The 24,018-nt window shown below is 41.7% G+C and overlaps 1 protein-coding gene and 1 long non-coding RNA gene across 2 annotated transcripts in view; one reads left to right on the forward strand and one right to left on the reverse strand.

Annotated features, from left to right (window-relative positions):
* Window positions 1-22,773, reverse strand: part of NGF (nerve growth factor) — a 92,742-nt gene extending 69,969 nt beyond the window's left edge. The window contains exon 1 of the mRNA XM_007485243.2: window positions 22,544-22,773. The gene's annotated coding sequence lies outside the window, so the exon portion shown is untranslated. The remainder of the gene's footprint in view (window positions 1-22,543) is intronic.
* LOC103093726 (uncharacterized) lies at window positions 6,122-11,670 on the forward strand. Its single transcript, XR_001627309.2, has 4 exons — window positions 6,122-6,364; window positions 6,552-6,630; window positions 8,296-8,364; window positions 10,121-11,670. It is a non-coding gene; the product is annotated as an uncharacterized LOC103093726 (long non-coding RNA).
* Window positions 22,774-24,018: the final 1,245 nt, after the last annotated feature.

Genomic DNA, 24,018 nt, shown 5'->3' on the forward strand with positions numbered 1-24,018 from the left:
CTGTGGAAATGTTCTCACCTTTTCCAGCTCTGTTGATCCCAGCCTTAGCTTGTGACCCAAATTAGTATCAGGATCAGAACCACAAAAGGATCACAGAATAACCTCCCACCCAAACACAAAGTGGAATGGAAGCTCTTTTGGTAGGGAGGGGACAGCCAGGGTCCATCTTCATCAATGTACTGATAGTACCACTGCCATGGTCCAAAGATGCCCTGGCTCTGTATCAGACTCACTGTTGCTTTTCTTTGCTGCTTGACCTTTCAGGAAATGCAAGGCAAGGATGGGAACGGAAATCAGATGGTCTTTTGTGCCTTAACAGCATACCCAGTTAAAAGAGGGCAGTCACTTTCTGGTAGTAGAAAGGAAGCACATTACAGGTGCTATGAAGGCAAGAAGTCCAGCCGCTTCTCGGATTTGGGTTTTTTTTCCTTCCAGACTGAGAAATCTGATTTCTTTTCCTAACCCACTCCTACCCCCCTCTACTTCTAACAGTAGTCTCAGCCTTTCCCTTGATAGAGAAGACACGAGGTCTTTCTGGTTGATTCTCGGGCACAAAGTTTGGGGTTTATATTAAATTATACTTGTAAACGATTCTCCACACCCCAGAGCTGGTTCATCTTTCTCCCTGGTCCCCACACCCTGAATCTTTTCTTCTTCTCTAAACTGCTCTCCTCATGCTCCTGACCTTAATTAACTTAATCCTTTCTCTTCCTCTCTGACTCATCACTGCTTTTTTTTCCCCCTTCTTGTTGTTCAGAAGTTTCTGTTCCCAGACTCCTCCTTATCCCATCAAACACCTAAAGTCCACACTATCTTTCTTGTTCTTCTCAAACACTGCATATTTCCATCGAGCTAATTCTTCCAAATATATGACATTCCTTCCATCTCCCACCTCTGTGATTTGGCAAAGGTGATCTCCCATCTCCCCTTTCTAGAATGAACTCCCTTCCAAAACCCACTTTATTTTATTTATTTCATTTTTAAAACCCTTATCTTCTGTCTTGGAATCAATACTGTGTATTGGTTCCAAGGCAGAAGAGTGATAAGGGCTAGGCAATGGGGGTTAAGTGACTTGACCAGGGTCACACAGCTGGGAAGTCTCTAGGTCTGGTTCTCAGTCAGAGCCACCCAGCTGCCCCCTCTGCTTTTCTTTAAAGCCCATCTCAGGTGTCACCTCCTAGGTGAGGTCTTTCCTGATTCCCCTCCCCCCAGTGGATAGTGATCTCATCCTTTTGAAATTGCTTTATATAACTTAATATGTAATTTGCATTGAGTCATCTTTGTATACTCTGAGCACCCTCTACCAGCTTTTCTATCAATCTGTCCCCATCACAGTCAAGTAGAAGTGGATGAACAAGGCTAAGTAGTAGTTTGTATTCTCTTTTATTACATGTGTCTGGGGCAGACAGGCTGGTTGAAGAGCAAGTGGGGGCCCATAGTTAAGCTGAAGTAGAGTAGGCTGGATTACCTCCAGATAATAACCATAAACCCCTTTAATACCCCCCCATATTTCTCCTGAAAGCAAAGACTGACCAATTTGATATATACAATTTTGCTATTGCTTGCTATATGGCAAGTGAGACATGCACTGAGACAATACCAGATGAATATAAAATGATTATCACAGAGAGCAAAGGGGACATGCCTGGTGAGTTTGTGAGCCCGCTGCAACATATGACAGGTGAGGAACTCAATTTGTAATTTGAAGGAACTACATGATATTAAAGTAAGGTGGGCTGGGTATGTGGCAAGGGGGAGGGATAATCAGTGGATCACTGGAGGGCTGCCCTGGAATTCTCCTCATGCCAAGAAACTGAGGAAAGCCTTCAGCAAGTTGGGGTCTCTCTGTGACAAACTTATGGCAGGACATGCATGGGAGTCCCCCAAATGAGCAAACACCAATAGACTTGGAAACTGGAGGGAATATTCCAATTGATGAGATCCATTTTACCAGTGAGTCTACCTGTATGTATGTTATATACCCTTTCCCCCAATCAATAGAATTTAAACTTCCCAAACTGATCAATTTCAACTGCTTTTAACGACCCTAATTTTAGTATTATTGATTTAGACAATGATCAAGACAAGCTATGGAATTGCGAAAACCTGGGTTCTGGTCCTGTTTCTGGCAAGTACCAACTATGATTATGGAAACATTACTGAACCATTCGATGCTTGAGGCAATTGTCTTAAGCCACCAGTCATGGCCAAGTTGTTAGTTTACGCTTGTAGAAGAAGTTTCTATAGTTGCCATCTATTATATTACAGGTCCAGACACAAAAAGGGCCAAATTGCCCCCTACCACATAAATCGGTACCAAGGAAAAGAATCTAAGGATGAGGATGGATACTTGCAGACTTGAAGTACTCAAGTGCTCTGAACTGAAAACTCTTTGAACAACTGGATAAATTTAGCAAAATTTCACAAAACACTGAAATCTTTAAAACATTTAATGGTCTATTTTCTTTAAAGAAAAAGGCAAGGAGTGAATCAAATCAAAATAAAAAACATACTTGAAAACTCCACCCCCCCAAATATTTTCTTTCTTTTCCAAGATACAGAGCCGCTGACACATGGGCAGAGAATCTGGAGGCAGAGTTTGAAGTCTGATCTCTTTAAGAAAAAACTTTGTAATTAGTGACCTTTCTCGTAAAATAATAGACAACACTTTTGAATCTAGTTCAAAGGAAAGCGAACTCCTAGAATCATTCAATTTCATATGTGGTAAGAAATTCTCTCTCCTGGTGTGTCATATTCCGGGACAATTGACTCCATTTGCTTTTGCAAGTTTTGTAAAAGGGTGGGAATGAACTTTTTTTTTTTTTTTTGCACTGAAGGGAGTCAGCATTTGCCTTTTTCTGAAAGGCAGGTAGAAGGAAAACAGCCCAGGCCAACTCAGTAAAAAAGCACAGATGTCTAATAGCTTATTTACTTTCTCATTGGGGGCCCAGGCAACCTTCTCTTTGCTTGATGGGTATGAATCATCAGCTTTAAAATGGGAGCTTGGGTGATGTGACAAAAGTAATGAACGTTTTCTTTGCTTTCATTGTCTTGTTGTTCTTTGAGCATGTGGAATCCAAGTCATTTGTAATTGTGTAATTAAGAGGAGACCATTTATTTATTTTCAAACCCTTACCTTCCATCTCAATCAATACTGTGTATTGGTTCTAAGACAGAAGAGCTGTAAGGGCTAAGCAATGGGGGTTAAGTGACTTGTCCAAGGTCACACAACTAGGAAATGTCTGAGGTCAGATTTGAACCCAGGACTTCCCCTCTCTAGGTCTGGCTCTCAATCCACTGAGCCAACTAGCTGCCTCCTCATTCATTTATTTTTTAATGTGAGATGTCTTTTTTTTAATTATGAACTTAACAAATGTGAGTATTTCAATATAAAGAAAGCAGAAAAGGGAATCATGAACTTTTGCTATGTACTGGTTGGATTTTATATGGTAACAAAAATACTGTTTGAGGAATAATTTATTTTTGTCTGCCTCTAGAAAGAGAATTTTTATTTAATTCTTAATTTAAAAATATATTTATTTAGTTCTTTTATCTGCCTAGGAAAGAGTGGGTAAAGACAAGAATTCAGATTGAGTTTGGCTAGGAATATGTCATCAGTTTGGATACTGTTAATTTATCTTTGGTATTCAACCCTATGAGACTCTCCCTATTTTGAGAGCGCAGCTGTGGAGTAAGGGACATGGCAGAATATCCTCTCGACATGGAAGAAGGTAAGTGATGGGAGAAGATGAGGCCAGTCACTTGACATTACTTATGTGCTCCTGGAACTTAAATTGGATAATGTCTCATTCAGTCTGTGAGCTGGTATCTTCTGTTTGTCTGAGTGGACCTAGGATAAAAGTAGTATCACGTGATGGCTAATCAGTTATTTGACCGTGTGTAAAAGCACTGCAGCTATGTGATGGACTCTTCATCTGTAAAATCTATGTACTACTAATACCCTTAAGTGTTTGCATCACAGAGTTCTTAAGGATTAAGTGATATCACTTCATTTATTCATTCAGTAATCATTTATTAAAAGCCTACTCTGTCTTCAAGACTCGGTTTCTCAAGCTCTCACCTTCTGCAGGAGGCTTCTCCTAGTCTTCTTGACTTCTGAGATTACCTTCTATTTACAATGTATATAATTTGTACATACAGCATGTTTTCTAACCCATTAGAATATAAGCTTCTTGAAGACAAGAGAGGGTGTTTTTGCTTTTTTTCTTGTCCTTAACACATAATAAGCACTTAAATACTTATTGACTGACTTCCAGACACTAACCACATATCCCTTCCACATCTTAACTTTCCCCATTTTGGACCTGATATATCTCGGGTCACCATAAGAAGTTCAATTGGCATTTTGGGGGAGTTTTGTGGAAGCTGCAGATGACACACCAAAGCCCGGAGATGACACAAAAAAGTTTAGAAATTCAGAAATACGATTAAAAAAGATATGTATACAGTATTGTATAATATCAACATATTTTATCATTTAATAACTTAAATATATACAATTTCATTTTTTAGAGTTATAATAAGTAAAAATTTAAAGTTTATGAAAAGAATGCAAAAGCCAGCAGAAGGCACACAAAGGCTAAAAATGTAGAGATATTTTAAAAAGTTTAATAAATCATAATTGCATAAAATGTACTGTTCTATATATTTACAATATATATTTTACTGTTTAATAACATAATCGAACAGTTACAAATTTAAAGCATTTCTTCTTATAGTATTTTTTCTTCACTTTGTCCTACATATAGCCTATGACCCAATACTTAACCCAAATTTTCCAATAAGGTACTGTAGACAGTCCATAAAAGAAAAAGGAAAAATTCAGACTTCTCAGGTATGAAGAGAGGGCAAAAAAATTTTAGACAGATTTTCCAAATCCCAGGGACACCACTGTCCCTAATCCCAGTGATGTGGAAGGGATACCTGTCATCCTAGGCACTGAGGATACAAGGATAGAATAGTTCTTCAAGGAGAATAACAATCAAAACATAAATAAATTCAAAATACAATAATTAAAAAAAAACACTTCTGGGTTTTTAGCAAGTGAGCAGAGTACAAAAGGGATGGCCAAGTAGACTTTGTGTAGGAGGTATCACAAGCTGATCCCTGAAGGAAGTTTGGTATGCTAAGAAGAGAGGAAGGGTTGGCACCTTTCCCTCAGCCGGAGAAAGATAAAGATTGGGGTAAGAGTTAGAGTCAGTGAAGATCAAAATTACATCTGAATAAAGGAGAGCATTCCTTTGATAATGTTCAAAATTCTTGGTTGCTGATTTCACCAACCTATAAAAGGCAGAGAAATGGAAAATGGAATGTCATATTATAAGGAACAGCAAGTGGGACAATTTGACTGGAACACAGAGTGAGTAAAAGAGAACAGTGTGTAATAAACCTAGAAAGGTAGGCTGGAGACGTTGTGATGGGTTTTAAATGGCAGAGGAACTTATATTTTATCCTTTAAGTAACGGGGGATCACTGGAGCTTCTCGAGTAGAAGAATGATGTGGTCAGAGTTGTACTTGAGGAATATTACTGTGTAGCTATGTGGGAAGGGATGGCGTGGAAAGAGGAAAGACTAAAGGCAGGGAGAACAATGAGAAGGCTATTCCAATTGTTCTGGTGAAAGGTGATGAGGGTCTGAACTAAGATAATGACTATCTATGTAAGAAAAGGACATGGTTGGGAGATATGTTGTGGGAGATGGAATCAACAAGCTTTGAGAGTTGATTGAAAGTGTAGAAGAATTGAAAAAAAGTTGGATGTTGGAATTCTGGGTACGGTGAGGTCCTTAACAGATGGAATAAATTTAGAAGGGCTAAGGCTGGATATAGAGACCTAAATCTCATCTGTTTCACAATAGTAATTCAATCTATCAGAGCTGGTGCGATTACCAAGAGATGGAGAAGTCACAGGAAAGATCTCTGATGGGCACATCCAGATATGTAGTTGGGAGGGCCATGGGTGATGATTTAGTAAAGGAGAATTCATTCATTCAAAGGAATGACTTGATAGTGTGATAAACGATGAAAAGGTTTGCAATGTGCAAAATTGTGCAAAAACTGAAAATGCAAACTTAGGAATGATTGACAGTGGCATGTGACCAAGGGAGCCTGAGCCTGTGGATCTGGGAAGATTCTATGGACCAACAGTTTGTCTTCTGAGTGTATCTGCTCCCCTTGAATGATCTAGTTTACTCTCCTAAAGACCTTAAGAGAAGTTTGCCTGTGATCAAACTGAGGAAGGAGTTTTTCCTGTATCTGGCTGCTGGTAGCATCAGCCTTACTTGGACATCTAACAACAAAAGATCTTGGCTCTATTGGATTTTGGACTCCTGCTGTGAGATTGGGGTATTTGGTTTTATTGGTATTAAGTTTTTAGTTTAGTAACATAGTTAATATAGTTTAGTTAGTTTTAAGGATAAGAATAAGTATATCCCTGTGCCCTTATTCCTTTCCCTTCCCAAACAATAAAATAGATTTATTTAAATGTTTTCCTCTTGTGTTTCCCTTACCCCAAATCCTACCCTAACAATAGGTAGGAGAACCAGGAGAAAGCAATATCATGGAAAACCCAAGAAGGAAAATGGTCATCTGTGATTAGAAGATTCAGAAATGTAAGGAATCTTGAGCCTCACTTAGTCCAATTTTTTTAAAGATTAGGAAATTGGGAGTCAAATTCATATAGACAGCACAGTCTATCTAGATTTGGATCTGAATGAAGGAGTGATGTTCAAAACTTTTGGGGGGCAGCTAAATGGCTTAGTGGATAGAGAGCCAAGATGGGAGATCTTGGGTTCAAATCTGGCGTCAGACCCTGGGCAAGCCCCCATTGCCTAGGCCTTGCCTCTGTTCTGTCTTAGAAGTAATACCTAGTACATAGTACTGGTTTGAAGGCAGAAAGTATAGGTTTAAAAAAAAGGATTTTAGTAGCTGATTTCACCAAGACTTGCACCCAGGATAACACGGAACTTCCCCTGTTATGGGAAAAAAATTCTAGGCTCAGGCTCTGGGAAGAAATGCCTTTAAAATTATGACAATGTCAACATTTTAATAGTATCTGAGCCCTGTTGGCCTTATAAAAATATACCAGGAAGCAGGGAGGGGGGAATGTGATTTTGTGGGAAATTAAAGCCCTTTCACAGACATTGCCACCAGGCAAAGATGCAATCCTGCCTCCATCCTAGACATCCACCAGCCTCCTCAGCCCTATGATAAGAGATTAGGCAGCTTCTGATCAACTGTGAATTTTGCTTCTGGAGAAGTTAAAACAATCACAGAATTACAATCACAGTTTTTTCTACAACTAAAACTGAAAAACTTTTCAAAGGAAGCATCATGAGATTATAAATTAGGAGCTGTGCTCCAAAAAAAAAACAAAAAAAACTGGACTTTTGAGATCATTTTGTCCAAACCTCTCATTTTACAGAGGAGGAAACAAAGGCTAAGGTGTGTTGCCTAAAGTCAAGTGACTAGCCCAAGGAAGAGGATGGATGGTAGATTCAAGATTGACCTAAGTATTTTATCCAAGTTACTAGACTATCAAAGACCATCAAATGTAGCATTTGAACCTAGTTCTTCCTTGGGGAATTAGGTGGCATAGTCCATAGAGTGTTGGGTTTTGAAGACCTCAGTTTAAATGCAGTCTTGGATACTTACTAGTGGTGCAACCTGGGCAAATCACTTAACCCTAGTTTGGCTCAGTTTCCTCATCTGTAGAATAATCTGGAGAAGGAAATGGCAAATCACTCAGTATCTTTGTGAATAAAATCCCAAATGGGGTCACAAAAAGTCAGACATGCCTGAACAGTGACAGTAACAGCTTCCTTGACTCTAACCAGCACTCAACTACCTAAAAAAGGAGCCCTTTCCCTAAGGAAATGGAAGGGCAAACAAAAAAAGTGAATTCAGAAGAATTTTTTCCTACACAATAATAATTATACCTAGCATTTAAGTAGTGCTTTAAGGTTACCAAAGGACTTTACAGATATGATTTCATTTGATTCTCACAACTGAAATAGGGGGATTTGGGGGAAGGGAAAGTTTTAAGGAAGGGATCACACAATTGTATAAAACAGTTTTATTAACAAAAAGGGCAAGAGAATGACAGGGGATGAGGAACCAACTTAGTATTACCCACCCAGATATTAACTCACTAAGATTTCTAATCTAACTTAATCTGACTACAAAAGGGTTAATTAAGTTGGAGAGGGATTTGGTAAAGGAAAGACAACCAGGGCCCCAAGGGATTCTCACAGACAAGATATTCTCCTTTGATCCAGAGAAAGATGTCAGCACCTCCAGAAGAAATCCAGTTTCTCTTCGTAGTGTGAACAGCAGGAAACAGGCAGGTACCTCAAGACAGCCACAGAGAGGGAACTGAATGGCTCTTCCTTGGTCCACCCACGGAATACCAAAACCAGCTATCCTCTCAGTATCTTGAGAGCAGAGAACAGAACACAACTTCTGTCTCCTCAGGAGTCCAGCACCAACTTTTTTTTTAAATAGTATTTTATTTGATCATTTCCATGCATTTTTCATTAAAGACAAAGATCATTTTCTTTTCCTCCCTCCCACCCCCCGTGGCCAACGCGTGATTCCACTGGTATCATATGTGTTCTTGATTCGAACCCATTGCCATGTTGTTAGTATTTGCATTAGAGTGTTCATTTAGAGTCTTTCCTCTGTCATGTCCCCTCAGCCATTGTAGTCAGGCAGTTGCTTTTCCTCGGTGTTTCTACTCCCTCAGTTTGTCCTCTGCTTATGGATAGTGTTTTTTTCTCCTTGATCCCTGCACACTGTTCAGGGACATTGCACCGCCACTAATGGAGAAGTCCATTACGTTCGATGATACCACAGTGTGTTTGTCTCTGTGTACAATGTTCTCCTGGTTCTGCTCCTTTCACTCTGCATCACTTCCTGGAGGTTGTTCCAGTCTCCATGGAACTCATCCACTTTATTATTCCTTTTAGCACAATAGTATTCCATCACCAACATATACCACAATTTGCTCAGCCATTCCCCAATTGATGGGCATCCCCTCGTTTTCCAATTTCTGGCCACCACAACGAGTGCAGCTATGAATATTTTTGTACAAGTCTTTTTGTCCCTATATCTCTTTGGGGTACAGACCCAGCAGTGCTATGGCTGGATCAAAGGGTAGACATTCTTTTATCGCCCTTTGCCAGCACCAACTTTTAACTGCTTTTTCAGTTACTGTCTCTTCCTGTCCAGTCCCAGGTCCTTAAGAGTTCCAAATGGAATTGTGGTCCTCGCATCTTCTTCTTGCATTTTGCAAACTCCTTTCTACATAACTATTTGAAGTAGAAATTATTATTTCCATATCACAGATGAGGAAAGTGAAGCTAAAAGACATGAAATTCCTTTCTCAGGATCATCTAGCTATCTTAATCAGGATTAGAATTCACATCTCCCGAACTCTCAGTCAAGCGTTCTATATACTATGCCAGCTAGCTGCCACAATGATGGGAAATGAAAGAAAGAATGGGGGGGAAATATGAAGTGCTAACCATATGTCAAGCACTGTAATAAATCTTGGGAATACAAACAGAAAAAGTGAAGCAGTCCCTACTTTCAAGGAGCTCCCACTTTAATCTGGGAGATAAAGTAGAAACAGATTTCACATAGAGCAAAGAAAATGGAATAACTTAGAAGTTCTAAGGGCTCAGTAGCAGGAGGGATTGTAAAACCTGGTCTTTGGGCTTCATCTTTTTTGATGTGAAGCCAAGCCACCAGAGAAGTCTTTACAGAAATTCTGATTCTGGTATAGTTGAATAATATGCCACTATGCAAAGAGATAAGGACAGCTGGGTGGTGCAGAGGATAGAGCAGTGGGCTTGGAATTAAGAAGACTTGTCTTCTTGAGTTCAAAATTGACCTCAGATATTAATCAGCTGTGCATCACTTTACTCTGTTTGCCTTAATTTCTTCATCTGTAAAATGAGCTGGAGAAGGAAATGGCCAACCCTTTTGTATCTTTGCCAAGAAAAATCCCAAATGGGGTACAGAGAGTGGGACACAACTAAAACTTAACAGCAATATGCTGAGATTTCCATGGTTCTCAGTTCTCTCTTTCTTTCTAGATAGGCAACCGCTTTGCTACTGCATTATTTGAGACAACCGTACGCTTTGGATGATCCTCCAGATCAGAGACATCAGAAATCAAATCTTGAAAGGATTAAAAGATCTGACAAATCGATCCCTTCAGAAATAAATTCTGGCCAGGAAATCAGCTAGAAAATGTGATCACTAGAATCATGCACCAACCAATTTCTTTTTTTCTTTTAACAACTGCATGATTTTGCTTAATGCTCATTTGCCTCCTACTCTGAATTTTCCAATTACAAAGGAGATGATTTTTCTCTGCTTTGGGAGCCTGTAATGTAAAGTACTAATCTTCTCTGACAGGACAGTGAGCAGCCACAATCTAATAATAAACATTTAAAGAAAAGAAAGCTGAATGAAGTCCAGAACCTGTCGAGAAATATTAGAAAGTATTTTTGGTGAATTCAAACTTTCTTTTAAAAAATATACCACATAGGGCTTGGGGGAGGGGAAGGATAGATTTCTGGATTCTCTGACCAGTTGGCATATGGGTCGAAGGCTCCACTCTGTCTTCGTTTTCTACAGAAGTGTGTCTTCTCACTTTTTTGCACATCACAACTCAAATCTAAAATTAGGTTTCTTTTCACTGGAATGTAAATGCCTGTGTGTGTGTGTGTGTGTGTGTCTGTGTCTGTGTGCACATGCGCACCCATGCCCTGGCTTATTATTGTAGGGATGATTTTGTTTCTGTAGCCAGCAAAGATGCCAGCTTGTAGCAGGATCAGCGGCTACCTGAACCAGATCTTTATTGGGGGGGAGGGCAGGGAAAGGAGAAGAGGTGGAAGAAAGTGAAGCCCAGAATCAGGTGCCTGCTTGGGCTCAGAGCTGATGGATGGCCCACACAGTGACTTCACTCCAAGCAATGTGAAAGCTAATTGAGAAAACATGTTCCAGTGATGTCTTCATGGAAAAATCCAGATTGGGGCATTTTTTTTTATTCCTTTAGAATTCCTTGAATATTTGTTGTGCATGTCTTTACAGCCTCCTGGATCATTACCCCATTCTGCCCCAGAAGGACTAAGATTTCCTGCCTTATCTGAAGTTAAGCCTGTGAGGGATGGGACTCCCCCAGAGGGCTAATAGACCAGTGGTAGGGTATGAAGCAAGAGGAAAGAGAATCTGCTCTTTTGGTGCCTTTCTGTGAAAAGAGGGAAGATCACAGCTGAAGTTCTTGGAAACTCATTTTCTCCTCCTACAGCCCTCTTAGTCACCTCCTACCCTTCCACACCATGGCTGTCTCTTCATGATGACTCTCCTCCATAGAATGCCTACTTTTCCTTTTCGCCCTACTTCTATCAAAGTCCTCTCAATCATTCGAAGACCATCTCCTCCCTGAAACCCTCCCTCCAACAACTCCCATCAACTGAGGAGATACTTATTGAGCTCCTGCAACTAGTCAGTAAACAAAGGGAACAGAGAAAGAGACCCTGCCTTCAAGGAGTTACATTGTGGTGGGGACATATGCCATGCACACAGATAAATGTAACCCAGGTAATGGAATAAATCAATCAAACAACACACATTTATTAAATAGTGCCTTCTCTGTGCCAGGTACTCTGCTAAGCACTGGGGATGCAAAAAAGGGGCAAAACACAGTCTCTGCCTTCAAGGAACTCATGATCTAATGGAGGAGACAAGCAAAGGAATACATACAAAGCACATTATATACTGTTCAGGATAAATGGAAAATAACAGAGGGGTGTGTGTGCGCAGCTGGGTGGCTCAGAAGATTGAGAGTCAGGCTTAGAGATGGGAGGTTCTGGGTTCAAATGAGGCCTCAGACACTTCCTAGCTGGGTGACCCTGGGCAAGTCACCTATCCCCACTGCCTAGTCCTTACCACTCTTCTGCCTTGGAACCAGTACACAGTATTGACTCCAAGAGAGAAGGTAAGGGTTTAAAAAAAAGAAAATTAAAGCTGGGGGGGGGGGGGATTCATGAAGGACTAATTAGAGGAAAGGTGAGGGGGAAAGGGAATTATGTAAAATAGCACCTACTATGTTCTAGGCACTGAGGGGAATAATCATTGACATAGCACCTACTATCTGCCAGGCACTCTTTTAAGTACTTTACAAGTATTTCATTTGATCCTCACAACAATCAAGCAAAATAGGTGTTACTGTTTAAAAGAAATAGTACTTTCTGTCTTAGAATCAATACTAGGTATCAGTTTCAAGGCAGAAGAAGGGTAAAGATTAGGTAAATGAGGTTAAGTGATTTGTCTAGGATCATACAGATAGGAAGCATCTGAGGTCCCATTGGAACACAGGAACTCCCATTTCCAGTTCTGGCTCTCTATGCATTGAACCACCTAGTTGCCCCAAAGGTATGTTCTTTGAGGACTAGAACCTTGTCTTATTTTATTTTTAAATCCTTACCTTCCATCTTAGAACCAATATTGTGTGCCCCCTATGTTTCTTGGTCTATTGGATAGTACCTAGCATAATACTGAGTTTTTAAATTGGTACTTGGTAAATACTTATAGAGTAAAATTGAGCTGACTGATGGAAATTCAGCCTGGTCTGATATCATGGACACTTCTTTTTCTGTTGTTTGCTTTTATAATCAGTTCACCCTTTGGCTATAGGTTATCATCTATCAATGAAGAACCATTGTCTTAAAGCAGTGGAGATAATTATTCTATGATTGTTTGACAAACTTTGTATGGTATGCAGCTTTCTTCCTATCTGAGAGTATTTCTTCCAATCTCTTTCACCTCCATAAAGGTCAAAAGGAAATAGTCATATTGTTGGATTGGGTAAGGACCTAAAATAAGATGATAGGATTTAGAGCTGAAAGAGATCATGGAGTCCACTACCTACTAAAAATACCTACAAATGCCTTCAGTCAAAATGGCAACTTTCAAAGAATTCAGTATTGAAAGGAAGATGTTTTATCATTTCCAAAATAAAATCTGGGGCAAAAACTACATCAGAACATCCACTGATCTTTCACCTAGATGTCAAGGGGCTTGTAGAGATTATTTAAAGTAGGGAATACAAACCAACCAGAATGTTAATCCTAAAATGTCAAAATATGCAACTGAGTAAATAAAAATGATTTCTTCTGCCAGAAATACCTATAGTAGATTTATCCAAATTAGGGCATCTAAATGGAGGAAATGGAGAAGGGGAACAATTGTTCCAGGGCTTAATTTTAAATGGAAAGATACAGAAACCTGCCTTTTCATTCTTATTTTTCTCTCTATCTGAGCCTTCTAACCCTAAAACATGGGGTTGCCATTGTATTCCCACCAGTTCCTCCTGCGTAATCTGGAGTAGTAGATAGGTGCTGGATCTAGAGTCAGGAAAACTTGGGTTCAAATCCTGCTTCGGGCACTTATAATCTGTTTTCCTGGTCAAATCAATTGCTTTATTTGGGCCTCATTTTCATTATTTGCAAAATGACTTGAACAGATGAACCTCTAAGGTCTCTTCCAGCTCTAAATCTGTGGTTCTATGCTCCTGGCCCCTTCCAGGTTTTACCCACCTTTAGCATCTTGAATGCTAAAATGCAGTTATAGGATCCAATGACACAGAAGGAGAAAGAGCCTCAGGAATCACTGGTTCAGACCTCTCATTTTACAAAGGAAAAAATGGAAGTCCAGTGGCCTCCAAATGTGAGGCAATTTGCCCAAAGAACTATGGCAGATCTAGGATTTGACTCCAAATGAAGGATTCTTTCCATTGTCTCATCCCTTATGCTACTCAAAGCACAGGTATCCCCAGTATATAGCACAGGTAGAAAAATAAAAGTTTTTTGGCACCTGTCAATCTACGCTTTTGCTCTGAAGCCAAGTTTCCTTCAGAAAAATCAGCAAACATTCATTTTTCCATGCTTCATTGCCAAACCTTTAAAATGATCTTGACTCATGTTTATTGAGGGTGAGGTGAAAAAGGGGAAGAAGGAGGGTCAGAGACAACAATGACTTATTGGCTCATTATCTTTGATACTTTGGTGAATCTGTGATCTCACTAATATGGATACTCCCCTCTAATCATGTAGGATACAAGCCATCCATGTCCTCTCATCCTGTATGACTCAAATCATCATTCACTTCTATATATCCTCCACAGGTGGGTCAACCCAACATTCTGGAGGCCTTCCTCTAGATCACAAGATCATATATTTGATGAATCATATAAAATACAAATAAGGGAACAAAAGAAAAAGCAGAATGGGACCCAGACAAGCAAAGCAGTGTCAGAACTACTGTATTAGATTTGAAATGTATATTTTTAAAAACTGTATGTAATGGAGACTCACACTTTCATATGTGGTCCTCTTTTCTGTTCTTTGAATGTAGAAATGTTCATGTTTGTTTATGCTTGTCAAGTTCATAGTAATAAAAGAGAAAATTTAAATTACAAAAATGGAAAGGGACCTTAGTGGCCATCTAGACCAACACCCTTTTTGCAGATGAGGGGAACTGAAGTCCAGAGAGCTGAACAAAGAAAGCAACAAAACCAAGGGGCAAAGTAAAGATTCAAACCTAGATGCTCAGAGTCCAAATCCTGTGTTCTTTTGAATACACTACATTCTCTTGACAATGAGCGGGTACCAATGGAGCATGTTAGTTTTTACTACATGACTGGCCCACTTTCTTTTCAGGGATACACTTCTAGGATATTCTTTAAAAGCTTAACAAATGCTTTTCATTCATTCATCCTTTATGTTGCTTCTCTTGTGAAATTCTTAGATATTATTATTTATCATCATAGATCTAGAATGGCTAGTTCTTTTGATCCAGGTTTTTCATTTCTCTTGAGAGAGATGGGCATTCAAGGTAAGGAAGGAGATACAACTAATTCTAGAAAGAGAAGTCACAGCCATCTGAAACACACCGAGGCAATTCAGCACATCTGAACCAGATAGCAAATATTTTGTGGTTACTTGGAAACGATCGCTGTAGTATAACGGGTTGTAAATTTCCTCATAGTAAAAGGCTACTGTGGTAAGTTTGGCCATCAGAACCCATTCATCCACCACCACATCATAGTCAAGTCCTTCTACTTCCAGGGATTTTTGGTCAGACAAGACCACTGCTTGGCTCTAAGTCTCTCAAACTTCTCCTTAGCTTAAGAGTAAACTGACAGGGAAAGTCTGAGTTTCTGACTCTGGATCAAAGATGAGAAGATGGAAGAAGAGGAAGAGAAGAAAAGGGACTTGATATATTGCAAAACCAACTGGACTCTTGAATAATTCAAAGAAAATTCAAAGAAACGAGAGGATGATTAGGAGGAAGTGTGATGCTGAGGGGAGAGATCTGGATTGGAGACTGAGGATCTGGATTCAAATCTCAGCACAGCTACTTGCTACCTATATTGAAAGCCATAATTAGCAATTCTTTTGTTTAAGGAAAGCACAGCCAAAAGTTGGAAGGGAAAGCTCTAGGGGGCTCCAAGTTGGGCAAGACACTGCCCTTTGGAAGCAGACAGAGACCTTTCATAGGATCCTGCTGGTGAAGCTGGTACGTGAGCAAGGAGCTTCCCATCTTACTAAATTTCTTTTTAATCTCATTAATTGAAGAAACAGTCAAGTCCACCAGCCCTGTCCATCCCTAACTCCCATTCGTCTTCTCTTCTCTGTTCTTATGAACTATCAAACACCTCCTACCTCCCTGGAAATCTGCTCATCTCTGAGACTGTGTTTCTTATTCACTTTTCAAAGATGAAGAACCAAAGAAAAGTCCCTCAAGCTACTTCCTTCTGAACTATCCTCAGGAAGGTAATGGATAGGGGGAGGATGAATAACTCTCAGGCAATTTTCCCAGCCTCCCTATCTTGGAAAACAAACAAACAAACAAAAAACCCTTTACCTTCCATCTTAGAATCAATATTGTATATTGGTTCTGAGGCAGAAGAGTGGTAAGGACTAGGCAATGGGTGTTAAGTGACTTACTCAGGGTCACATGGCCAGGAAGTTTCTGAGTCCAGATTTGAACCCAGGACCTCCCATCTCTGGGTCTGGCACTCAATTCATTGAGCCAACAAACTGCCCAAGACTTTCTCTTAATCATAGAAAAGTTTGAAAATTAAATGGGACATTAGGGACTCTCATTGATTCGATTCTAACAGCTTATACACATTTTTATTCATGTTGACCAAGATGGATGAATGTTGTATTAATTGGCCTCAGTAGTAGGGAAGGTTCTGCTTGGCTAAAGTCTCAAAGGAGAGACTCCCCTGGTGAGTGACTGCATGTGATCCAGGATAGGATTTCCTCCTCACATCAACATGGTAGATACCCAGGAGCCAGACAGACTGCTTATTTTTTTTCTTTCTCAACATATGGTAAAAATGTTGAAAAAGTGCCATATTATGACCTCTTCTCTCCCCATGTCTCTATCACATTCTTCCTCTCCTCCCTCTCCCCATATTCTCTGGTTTCCATCTCTCTTGAGTCCACCACTAGTAGACAATGGCATACCTTGAGGGTAGAATCTGTACTGGATTGAGCATAGATGTCATTCTTGGGTGGTGGGCAACACTTGTGGTTAGGAGGTACCCCAAGAGGACCTGGATTCCAAAACCTCAATCAAGTGATTCAAGCAGTCACTGTTTCCTGGTGATTTTTCTTTTTAAATTTTCTTTGCTTTTCTTGCTTTAGTTCTGGTTTGGTTCTGCTGCTGGGTTCAAAAATGGAGAACTTGACTGGACCTTAGAGACCACCCTCATCAGCTAGAAGCTAGAAGGTAGGCAAATGTCCTAATTTCAAGAGATATATGGGTCAAGAGGACTGTGATACACATCAATATTCAATGCGAAAAAATGTCCTCATCCAAGGGGAAGTCTTTTCACCCATTGAATATTGATGTGTATCACAGTCCTCTTGACCCATATCTCTTGAAATTAGGACATTTGCCTATCTTCTAGCTTCTAGCTGATGAGGAAATGAGACTCTGTTACAATCTATAGTTTCTTTCTTTTTTTTAACCCTTACCTTCCATCTTAGAATCAATATCGAGTATTGGTTCCAACACAGAAGAGAAGTAAGGGCTAGGCAATGGGGGTTAAGTGACTTGTCCAGGATCACATGGCCAGAAAGTATCTGAGGCCAGATTTGTATCCAGGTCCTCCAGACTCCTGTTCTTCTACTGCTGCCTAGTTGTGCCCGAAACTGTTCTTTAAAACTGCTCAGGGAAAAGACTTCTTCTGCACATTAGTTAAGTATATGAATGGGATGTCTATGAACTCAGATCTATTATATTGAATGAATGAATAAAAAAAGTCACAACTATTATGCTTAATGCTAGGAATCCCACCTCAGGTATCTCTTCCACATTGCTGAGGTTAGGGTAGTGGTGCTCCCAAGAGCTGGAAAATCCAAGTAAAAAATTTTGGCCCTCTTCATACCAGAGAAGTCATCTGAATTTTTTCTTTTTCTTTTATGTGGTGTTTATAGCACAAATGATCAAATTTGGGTCATGTATTTGGTCATAGGCTACATGTAGGTCAATGTGAAGTAAAAGTATTATATGAAAAAGAAATTAAAAATACAAAATAAATGTGAAAATTTCAAAAATGAAACAAATTTGAGAATAATATTGTATAACTGCATGTATATGTTAAAAATAACAATAGTATGTATATTTTATGTATTTATGAGTTATTAAACTTTTTAAGATAGCTTTCCATGTCTAGCCTTTCTGTGCTATTAGTTTTTGCATTCTTTTTGCAAACTTTAACTTTTTATTTATTTTAAATAAAAAAGGAAATTACATATATTTATGGTGTTAAAAATAAAATATGTTAATATTATACATGACTATATACATACATATATATATGATGCATTTCCAAGTTTCTAAGCTTTTTCTGTGTCTGTTAGCCTTTCCACATCACCTGTGGTTTCTGCAAAATTTTCCCCAAATTCCCATCTAATTTCTTATGCTGACCCATGATATATCAAAATGGCGATGGGGAAAGCTTCCATGAGGGAGGCATACCTGTACTGTACCACAAGCAAGAGGCAGCTAGGTATTGTGGAGTCTGGGCCTAGAATCAGAAAGACCTTCAAATCCAGCCTCAGACATTTACTAGCTGTATGACTCTGGGCAAGTTTAACCCTGCTTGCCTCATTCTCCCTCTCTATACAATGAGCTGAAGAAGGATATGGCAAACCACTTCAGGACCTTTGCCAACAGAAACCACAAAAGGGGCCACAGAAAACTGGACACAACTCACCGCCACCACCACCACCACCACCAGAAGCAAGAGACAATCTGTCCTCAAAAAGTTTACCCATTTAATAAGACAGAATATGTCCCAGGTAGGGTGCTTTGGTCTGGGAAGTCACAAGACAGATAATTGATAAATCCTTTCCAGGGATGGTAGAGTTGATTAGATTATTGTACCCAAAGCTAGGAGTGGAACTCTGGGGAATGGGAAGGGTATGCTTCTGGGTCTGGGTCCTCCTAGAGATGTAGAGCATTCTAAATGAACAGCATGATTGAGGCAAAGACAAAGGGTAGGTGGGGAATGAGATGGTACCAGATGAATATGAATGGAGAGAGAACCATGCTGGGGCTTGATTTATAGAAATGTGACCTGGGCTTATGGCAGAGTCATACTTGTACCAAGACCAAACTCAAGTTATGGGGTAGAGAGAGATATAATAGATAACGAAGGCATAGGCTGCATAATTTCTTCTCTGTTGTGTTGGCAGGGAGCAGTATAATTCAACAAGATGGTTTCTGAGATTCCTTCAACTTCTCAAATCTGGTGATTCTCTAAGCCCAACTATAGTGGTGCCCAATGGTCTATGGGTTGAGAAGGAAAGTAGAATCTCAGAGACAGGTACTACGGAGAGTAATAAGATGATGATGCTACCCACTTCTAGAGGATAGTGAAATGAGGCACAAAGAAGAAGTACTTTGCCAGGTCCTCACCCTGATGCAAAGGTCCATCTGTCCCATCCTAGTTATGACTCTAACTGTAGGTCATCCATTCAGTAGCTTTCCAAAATAGACACAGTGGTTATGAAAGCAGAACAAATGAGGGGGCAAAGCCCAGCTTCTAATGAGCAAGGAGAAAGTTTGATGTTAGCACCTTTGGTGAGTCCCTAGACAGATTTTCTAGAGAAGGGCTCTGGCTTCTAATGTCAGCTTTTGATTTTGGTGTCTGTTAGGGGCACTCCTCATCTATCTCTCAGAAATGAACCCCTTCATAGGGTGATGAGCACTTCCCATCCAGTCCTTAGTGCTAAACCCTTCATGTGGTGATCAGTGTAATGGAGTGGCTGAACCACTTTTCTGTAGTGTCTGCTGTGGTTGAAGCCAAGTGGCCTCTGGAGTGAGAGCATTCCATGGACATGGTATGAGTAATGCTTGACACCCAATTTAAAAAGCAAACTTCTCAAATTTTTTCAGTAGTCTATGCTCAGTAACCATGAGCAACTTCCCTCAGGCTCTTGCCCTGCCCTCCTGGCAGCTGGGGGCCTTCCTCTTGCCCAGATTCCCAATTCCATCTCAGTCCAGTGCTCAAAGGATTGGGCAGGAAACAACTGGCATCAATGGATCTGGAGTCGACCCCTGCTCTTATTGAGCCCACTGGGAAGATTTGGGGTGGAATAAGAAGAGCAGGGATAGAGTTCTTCATTCTTCCAGAAGTGATCAGGAAAGAAGAGTTGCTAGAGATGCCCCAGGTCCTCTGTTTTGAAAGGACTAAGCAAAGGAGGATATAGCAATAATTGTTATGTGCTTAGGGCCTTGTACATGGCAAAAACATTTACTATCTAATGGGTGATACAATATGAAAATAACAAGATGCATATGGGATAAATGGGAGATAACCAATAGAGGGAAGGGGCCAGCAGTAAGAGGGATTAGGAAAGGATTCTTTTCGAAAAAAGAATTTTAACTGGGATTTAAAGGATGTCAGAGAATCCAGGTGGTAGAAATAAGGAAGGAGAGTAACAGGCCTAAGGAATAACCAGGGAAGATGCCTGGAATGTGGAACCGGAAGGGATCTCAGAGGTCATCTAGTCCAGTCCATCTATTTTAAATGAGAAAACTGGGGGCCATGGACATTAAATGGTTTGCCCAATATCACACAGGTAATATGTATGAGGGACTATTTTCATTGTGCCAAGTTGCTTCATAACTGTTTATAGAATTGACTTGAACTAGCCCTCCTCCCTCTACTCCCCAAAAAAGAGAAGAAAGAAATGGAGAAATAAGGAGAAATTTTGCCAGCATTACTTCCTTATCACCTTTCCTTCCCCCTTAACATAGTCCTTAGGCTTCATCTCACCATTTAGGGACCTCTCATCCATTTCATGGGGGTAGCTGGGTGGTATAGTGAATGTAGTGCCTGATGGAGTCAGGAAAGTAGAGTCAGGAAAACCTGAATTCAAAACCAGCCTCAGAGACTTCCTAACTGTGTGACTCTGGACAGTTCACTTAATCCTGTTTGTCTCAGTTTCTTCATTTGTAAAATAAGCTAGAGAAGGAAATGGCAAACTACTCCAAGTATCTGCCAAGAAAACTCCAAATGGACACCATGAGAAACAATATCCATTTCAAGTCTGCTCTCCAAGGTCATTTTATCAAGAATATATCTGCATAAAAATGTAGGGGTGAGAGTAGGAATTCAGTGATTTGGATATGGAGAGGCTGGGAATCAGCCTTCATTCCAAGGTAGGTCCTTGAGGTCTATAAGGGATTGGGGACTTTCATTTTAAGTCCAATAAAGGGAATACACCTTTTTTTTTTTTCCCATGCCAGTTCCCTCCCTGCCTTTTTACTATTAGGATTATTTGTGTGAGTGAGTGTGTGTGTGTGTGTCTGTGTGTGTGTGTGTGTGTGTGTGTGTGTTTGCTGCTCAATAGCGACCAGCTAGGAAATGAAATGTGGGCTGCCTATATTGATACTTGGAATGAGGTAACAAAAGAAGCCCATCAAGTTGGTTGAACTTACTGCTCTTTTGGAAGTCCCAGAGTTCACCTGACAAAGGGAAAGAGGGAATTGAGTAAAAGACTTGTAAGATCAGGGCGTTGTCCAATCTTTAGCACATGGTAGACATTTAATAAATATTTGTAGAATTAAATGGGACCAGAGATTCCTTCCCCAGGGCAAGTGGACGGGGGAGGGAGGGTATCTCTTAAAGAGTCTTGGTTTATATTCTCTGGAGGAGCTACTTTAAGCTTTTGGCTACCATTCATTATTGCAGTCTAGCTCCTACTTCCATTACTGGGAGTCCAAAGTGGGAATCATGACACACCCCAATCGGTGAGTGAGGGTCAGAGGCCCTAGATCCGCAGAGATATTGATACAGTCATTTCCTAATGGATTTCCTTAACTTCAGATTACATATTGACAGAGTAGAGCCAGTGAAGATTCCACTTCTTTTGTTTCCAGCAGGGACGTGTACTTCGTTTCTCTTAATACCCCAAGCACCCAAAAGGCTTTGCTGTAATCGACTTTAATGCCTGAAACACCCATAAATTATCCTCCAAACTGTTACAACTTCCAATCTGGAACGACTTGGAAAAACCAGCCCGGCAAGCAAGGCTCTTTTTTTAATCTCTCACTTTTTAGGAGCACAGAAAGTTGTAGCAGTAAAACCCTGTTCATCACAATCTGGGAGTTCATGTTCCTAAGGAAAAGAGTAGCTTCAATCAGCCTGAATGGAGCTACTCTCGGGCGTTTTGTCCTGACCCCTGAAGTCTTCTCTCTCTCTTTTTTCTCCTCTCGGTTTTAGCAGAAAAACGTGGTGCCACCTCAGCCAATTCTCCCCTGCACCTGGCAACACCCGCCGGGGAAGGATGTCCCGAAAAAGAGGAGTTGAAGCCTTGGCGACCTCGGCCAGGCACCTGAAGGTGCCCGTGGAGTTTTTTAAAACGAAAAGGTTGCCGTAGCCCAGCCCAGCCCTCCTGCCATTTCTTGACAGTGGACATGCCAGCGTTCTCATCCCCAGAACTGAGCCTTTGACCTTGGACACCACCAGCAGAGTCTGTGAGCCCAGGCTATGAGAGACCTGATTTCTCCAGTAGAGAAGAGGCAAAAGGGGGACGAGAAAGTCAGTGCTCCACCGACTCCTGTGCCTTGAGAGGAGCTCTTCTACTCACCTGGGGAGCCCCCGGGACCGCGCAGCCTTCGGGCAGTAGTGCTCCTTGCCCGACATAACCCACTCGCGTGCAAAACACTCTTACCTGCCCTCCGGAGCCTTTTACGCGATCAGAGCCAGTGGCCCCCGCCCCCACCCCTCCCAAAGTCGTTCGCTCGCTAGCAGGTTTCCCTCCCCAGGCGCTGCGTGCCCGCCTACAGGCCTTGCGGGGGTCGCCGAGCAAAGCGCGGCTAAGGCGCACACCGCCGAACCACTGGAGCCTGGCAAGGTCCGCGTCCCCACAGCCCAGTCCCGCTCCCCAGCCGCGCTCTCGGCAGTGTGCCGGTCGCTTCACTCACCTCGGGCTGCGCCTCTGGATGCCGGTAGCCTAGGGGTTACCCAGGGGGTCGGAGATCTCGCTGGACTCGCGTCCGTAGACACTCTCCCAGGCGAACACAGCCATCCACCCAGCCCCAGGTCCCCGCCGTGTGCGCCTCTGTCCGTGCGCTGCAGTGCCGGTGCTCTGGGGCAGCCCTGACTCACTCGGAGCTCTGCTCCCCTCGGGCTCGCAGCGCTTTCTGCTGGAGTGGCTGGCTCATGCTCGAGCTCCTTAGCATTTTTTTATTTTAGTCCCTCCCCTTTCAAAGCTGCTCAAAACCTCCTCCCACCCCCCACCCCCCTTTCCTGCCCCCACCCCCACCCTAGCACCTGCTCTGACTGACTCGGAAGGGTTGGCTGCTCCTGAGGGGAAGGGGCCCGAAGCTAATCCAGGTTTCCGAGCCTCGGAGGGCTGAGCGACCCCAGGTCGGTGCCAGTCCTAGAAAGCCCGGAAAGGGAGCAGAGACTTTGGTCTCTCTGTGGCACCATCTAAGGCTGTGTCTCTAACGAAGGACGAGAGACAGGAGTTTTGAGAGACTGAGGTTCTCAGTCATCTAGTGCTGGGCATCGCGTTTGATACAGACGGGAGATTTAATCTTCAAACTCCCAGGCCCTCTGGTTGCCCTCTTCCTCCCAGGGCCAATCTGCTAGCCTCGGACCACCTGAGCCTCTAGGATGGGCATAAAAAAATGGGCATCTGCACAATCTGCACACCTTTCCGGTTTTTGCAGGTTAAGAACTCTTCTTTCTCGACGTGTCAGAGCTGACCTCAAGGATAGACACTCGGAGGTTAAGATCCTCCGGGTGTACCGCTAAGAAGGGGTCCCAACTGGAGCCCTACCTTGGGGGCTGCTAACCTGGGCCACAGGGTTCCTGGAGAAAAGGCCCTGGGTTTGGGAGAGACCTAGTGATTTCAGAATGGCCACGGTCCATTTGCCAAGAATGGTCCATGCTAAAGTGGGATAGGTCTTTTACCTTTAACTAGAGTGACACTCCCTCTCTGTCCACACATATGCCTCAGACTCTGCCCATTGCCCCATAGCCTGAGCGACTTCTCTTTTGAGCTGTTCTCCACACTCCTTCCTAGTTTTCTTCTGTCTCTTTGTGTGTGGAGCAGTTTTGGTTAAACCCCAAATCTGTGCCTTGTAGCTTTCCTTTGAAAGCCAAGTTGGATGGGGGCTTGGTTGGTTGCCTGGGTGCAATAAAGCCCCACATGACTCAGCCACATGATCACTGCTCCAAACAGTGCCAAGGGCCTGCTGGCACACCACCCACTGCTGTGCCAGGTTTTCACTAGTGTGAACCATTGAAGGGCCAGGGTTATCACCCCTACTGGGCCTCTGGGAGCTATATTTTAATCTAATCTTTACAAAATACTATTCCCTCCTGGATTCACAGACTGTCAGATTGTGAGACTGGGCAGTGAATAAGGGCAAGGGGGTCATCTTGTTTGGCC

Source organism: Monodelphis domestica, chromosome 2 (genome assembly GCF_027887165.1).
Source record: "Monodelphis domestica isolate mMonDom1 chromosome 2, mMonDom1.pri, whole genome shotgun sequence".
Lineage (NCBI taxonomy): Eukaryota > Metazoa > Chordata > Mammalia > Didelphimorphia > Didelphidae > Monodelphis > Monodelphis domestica.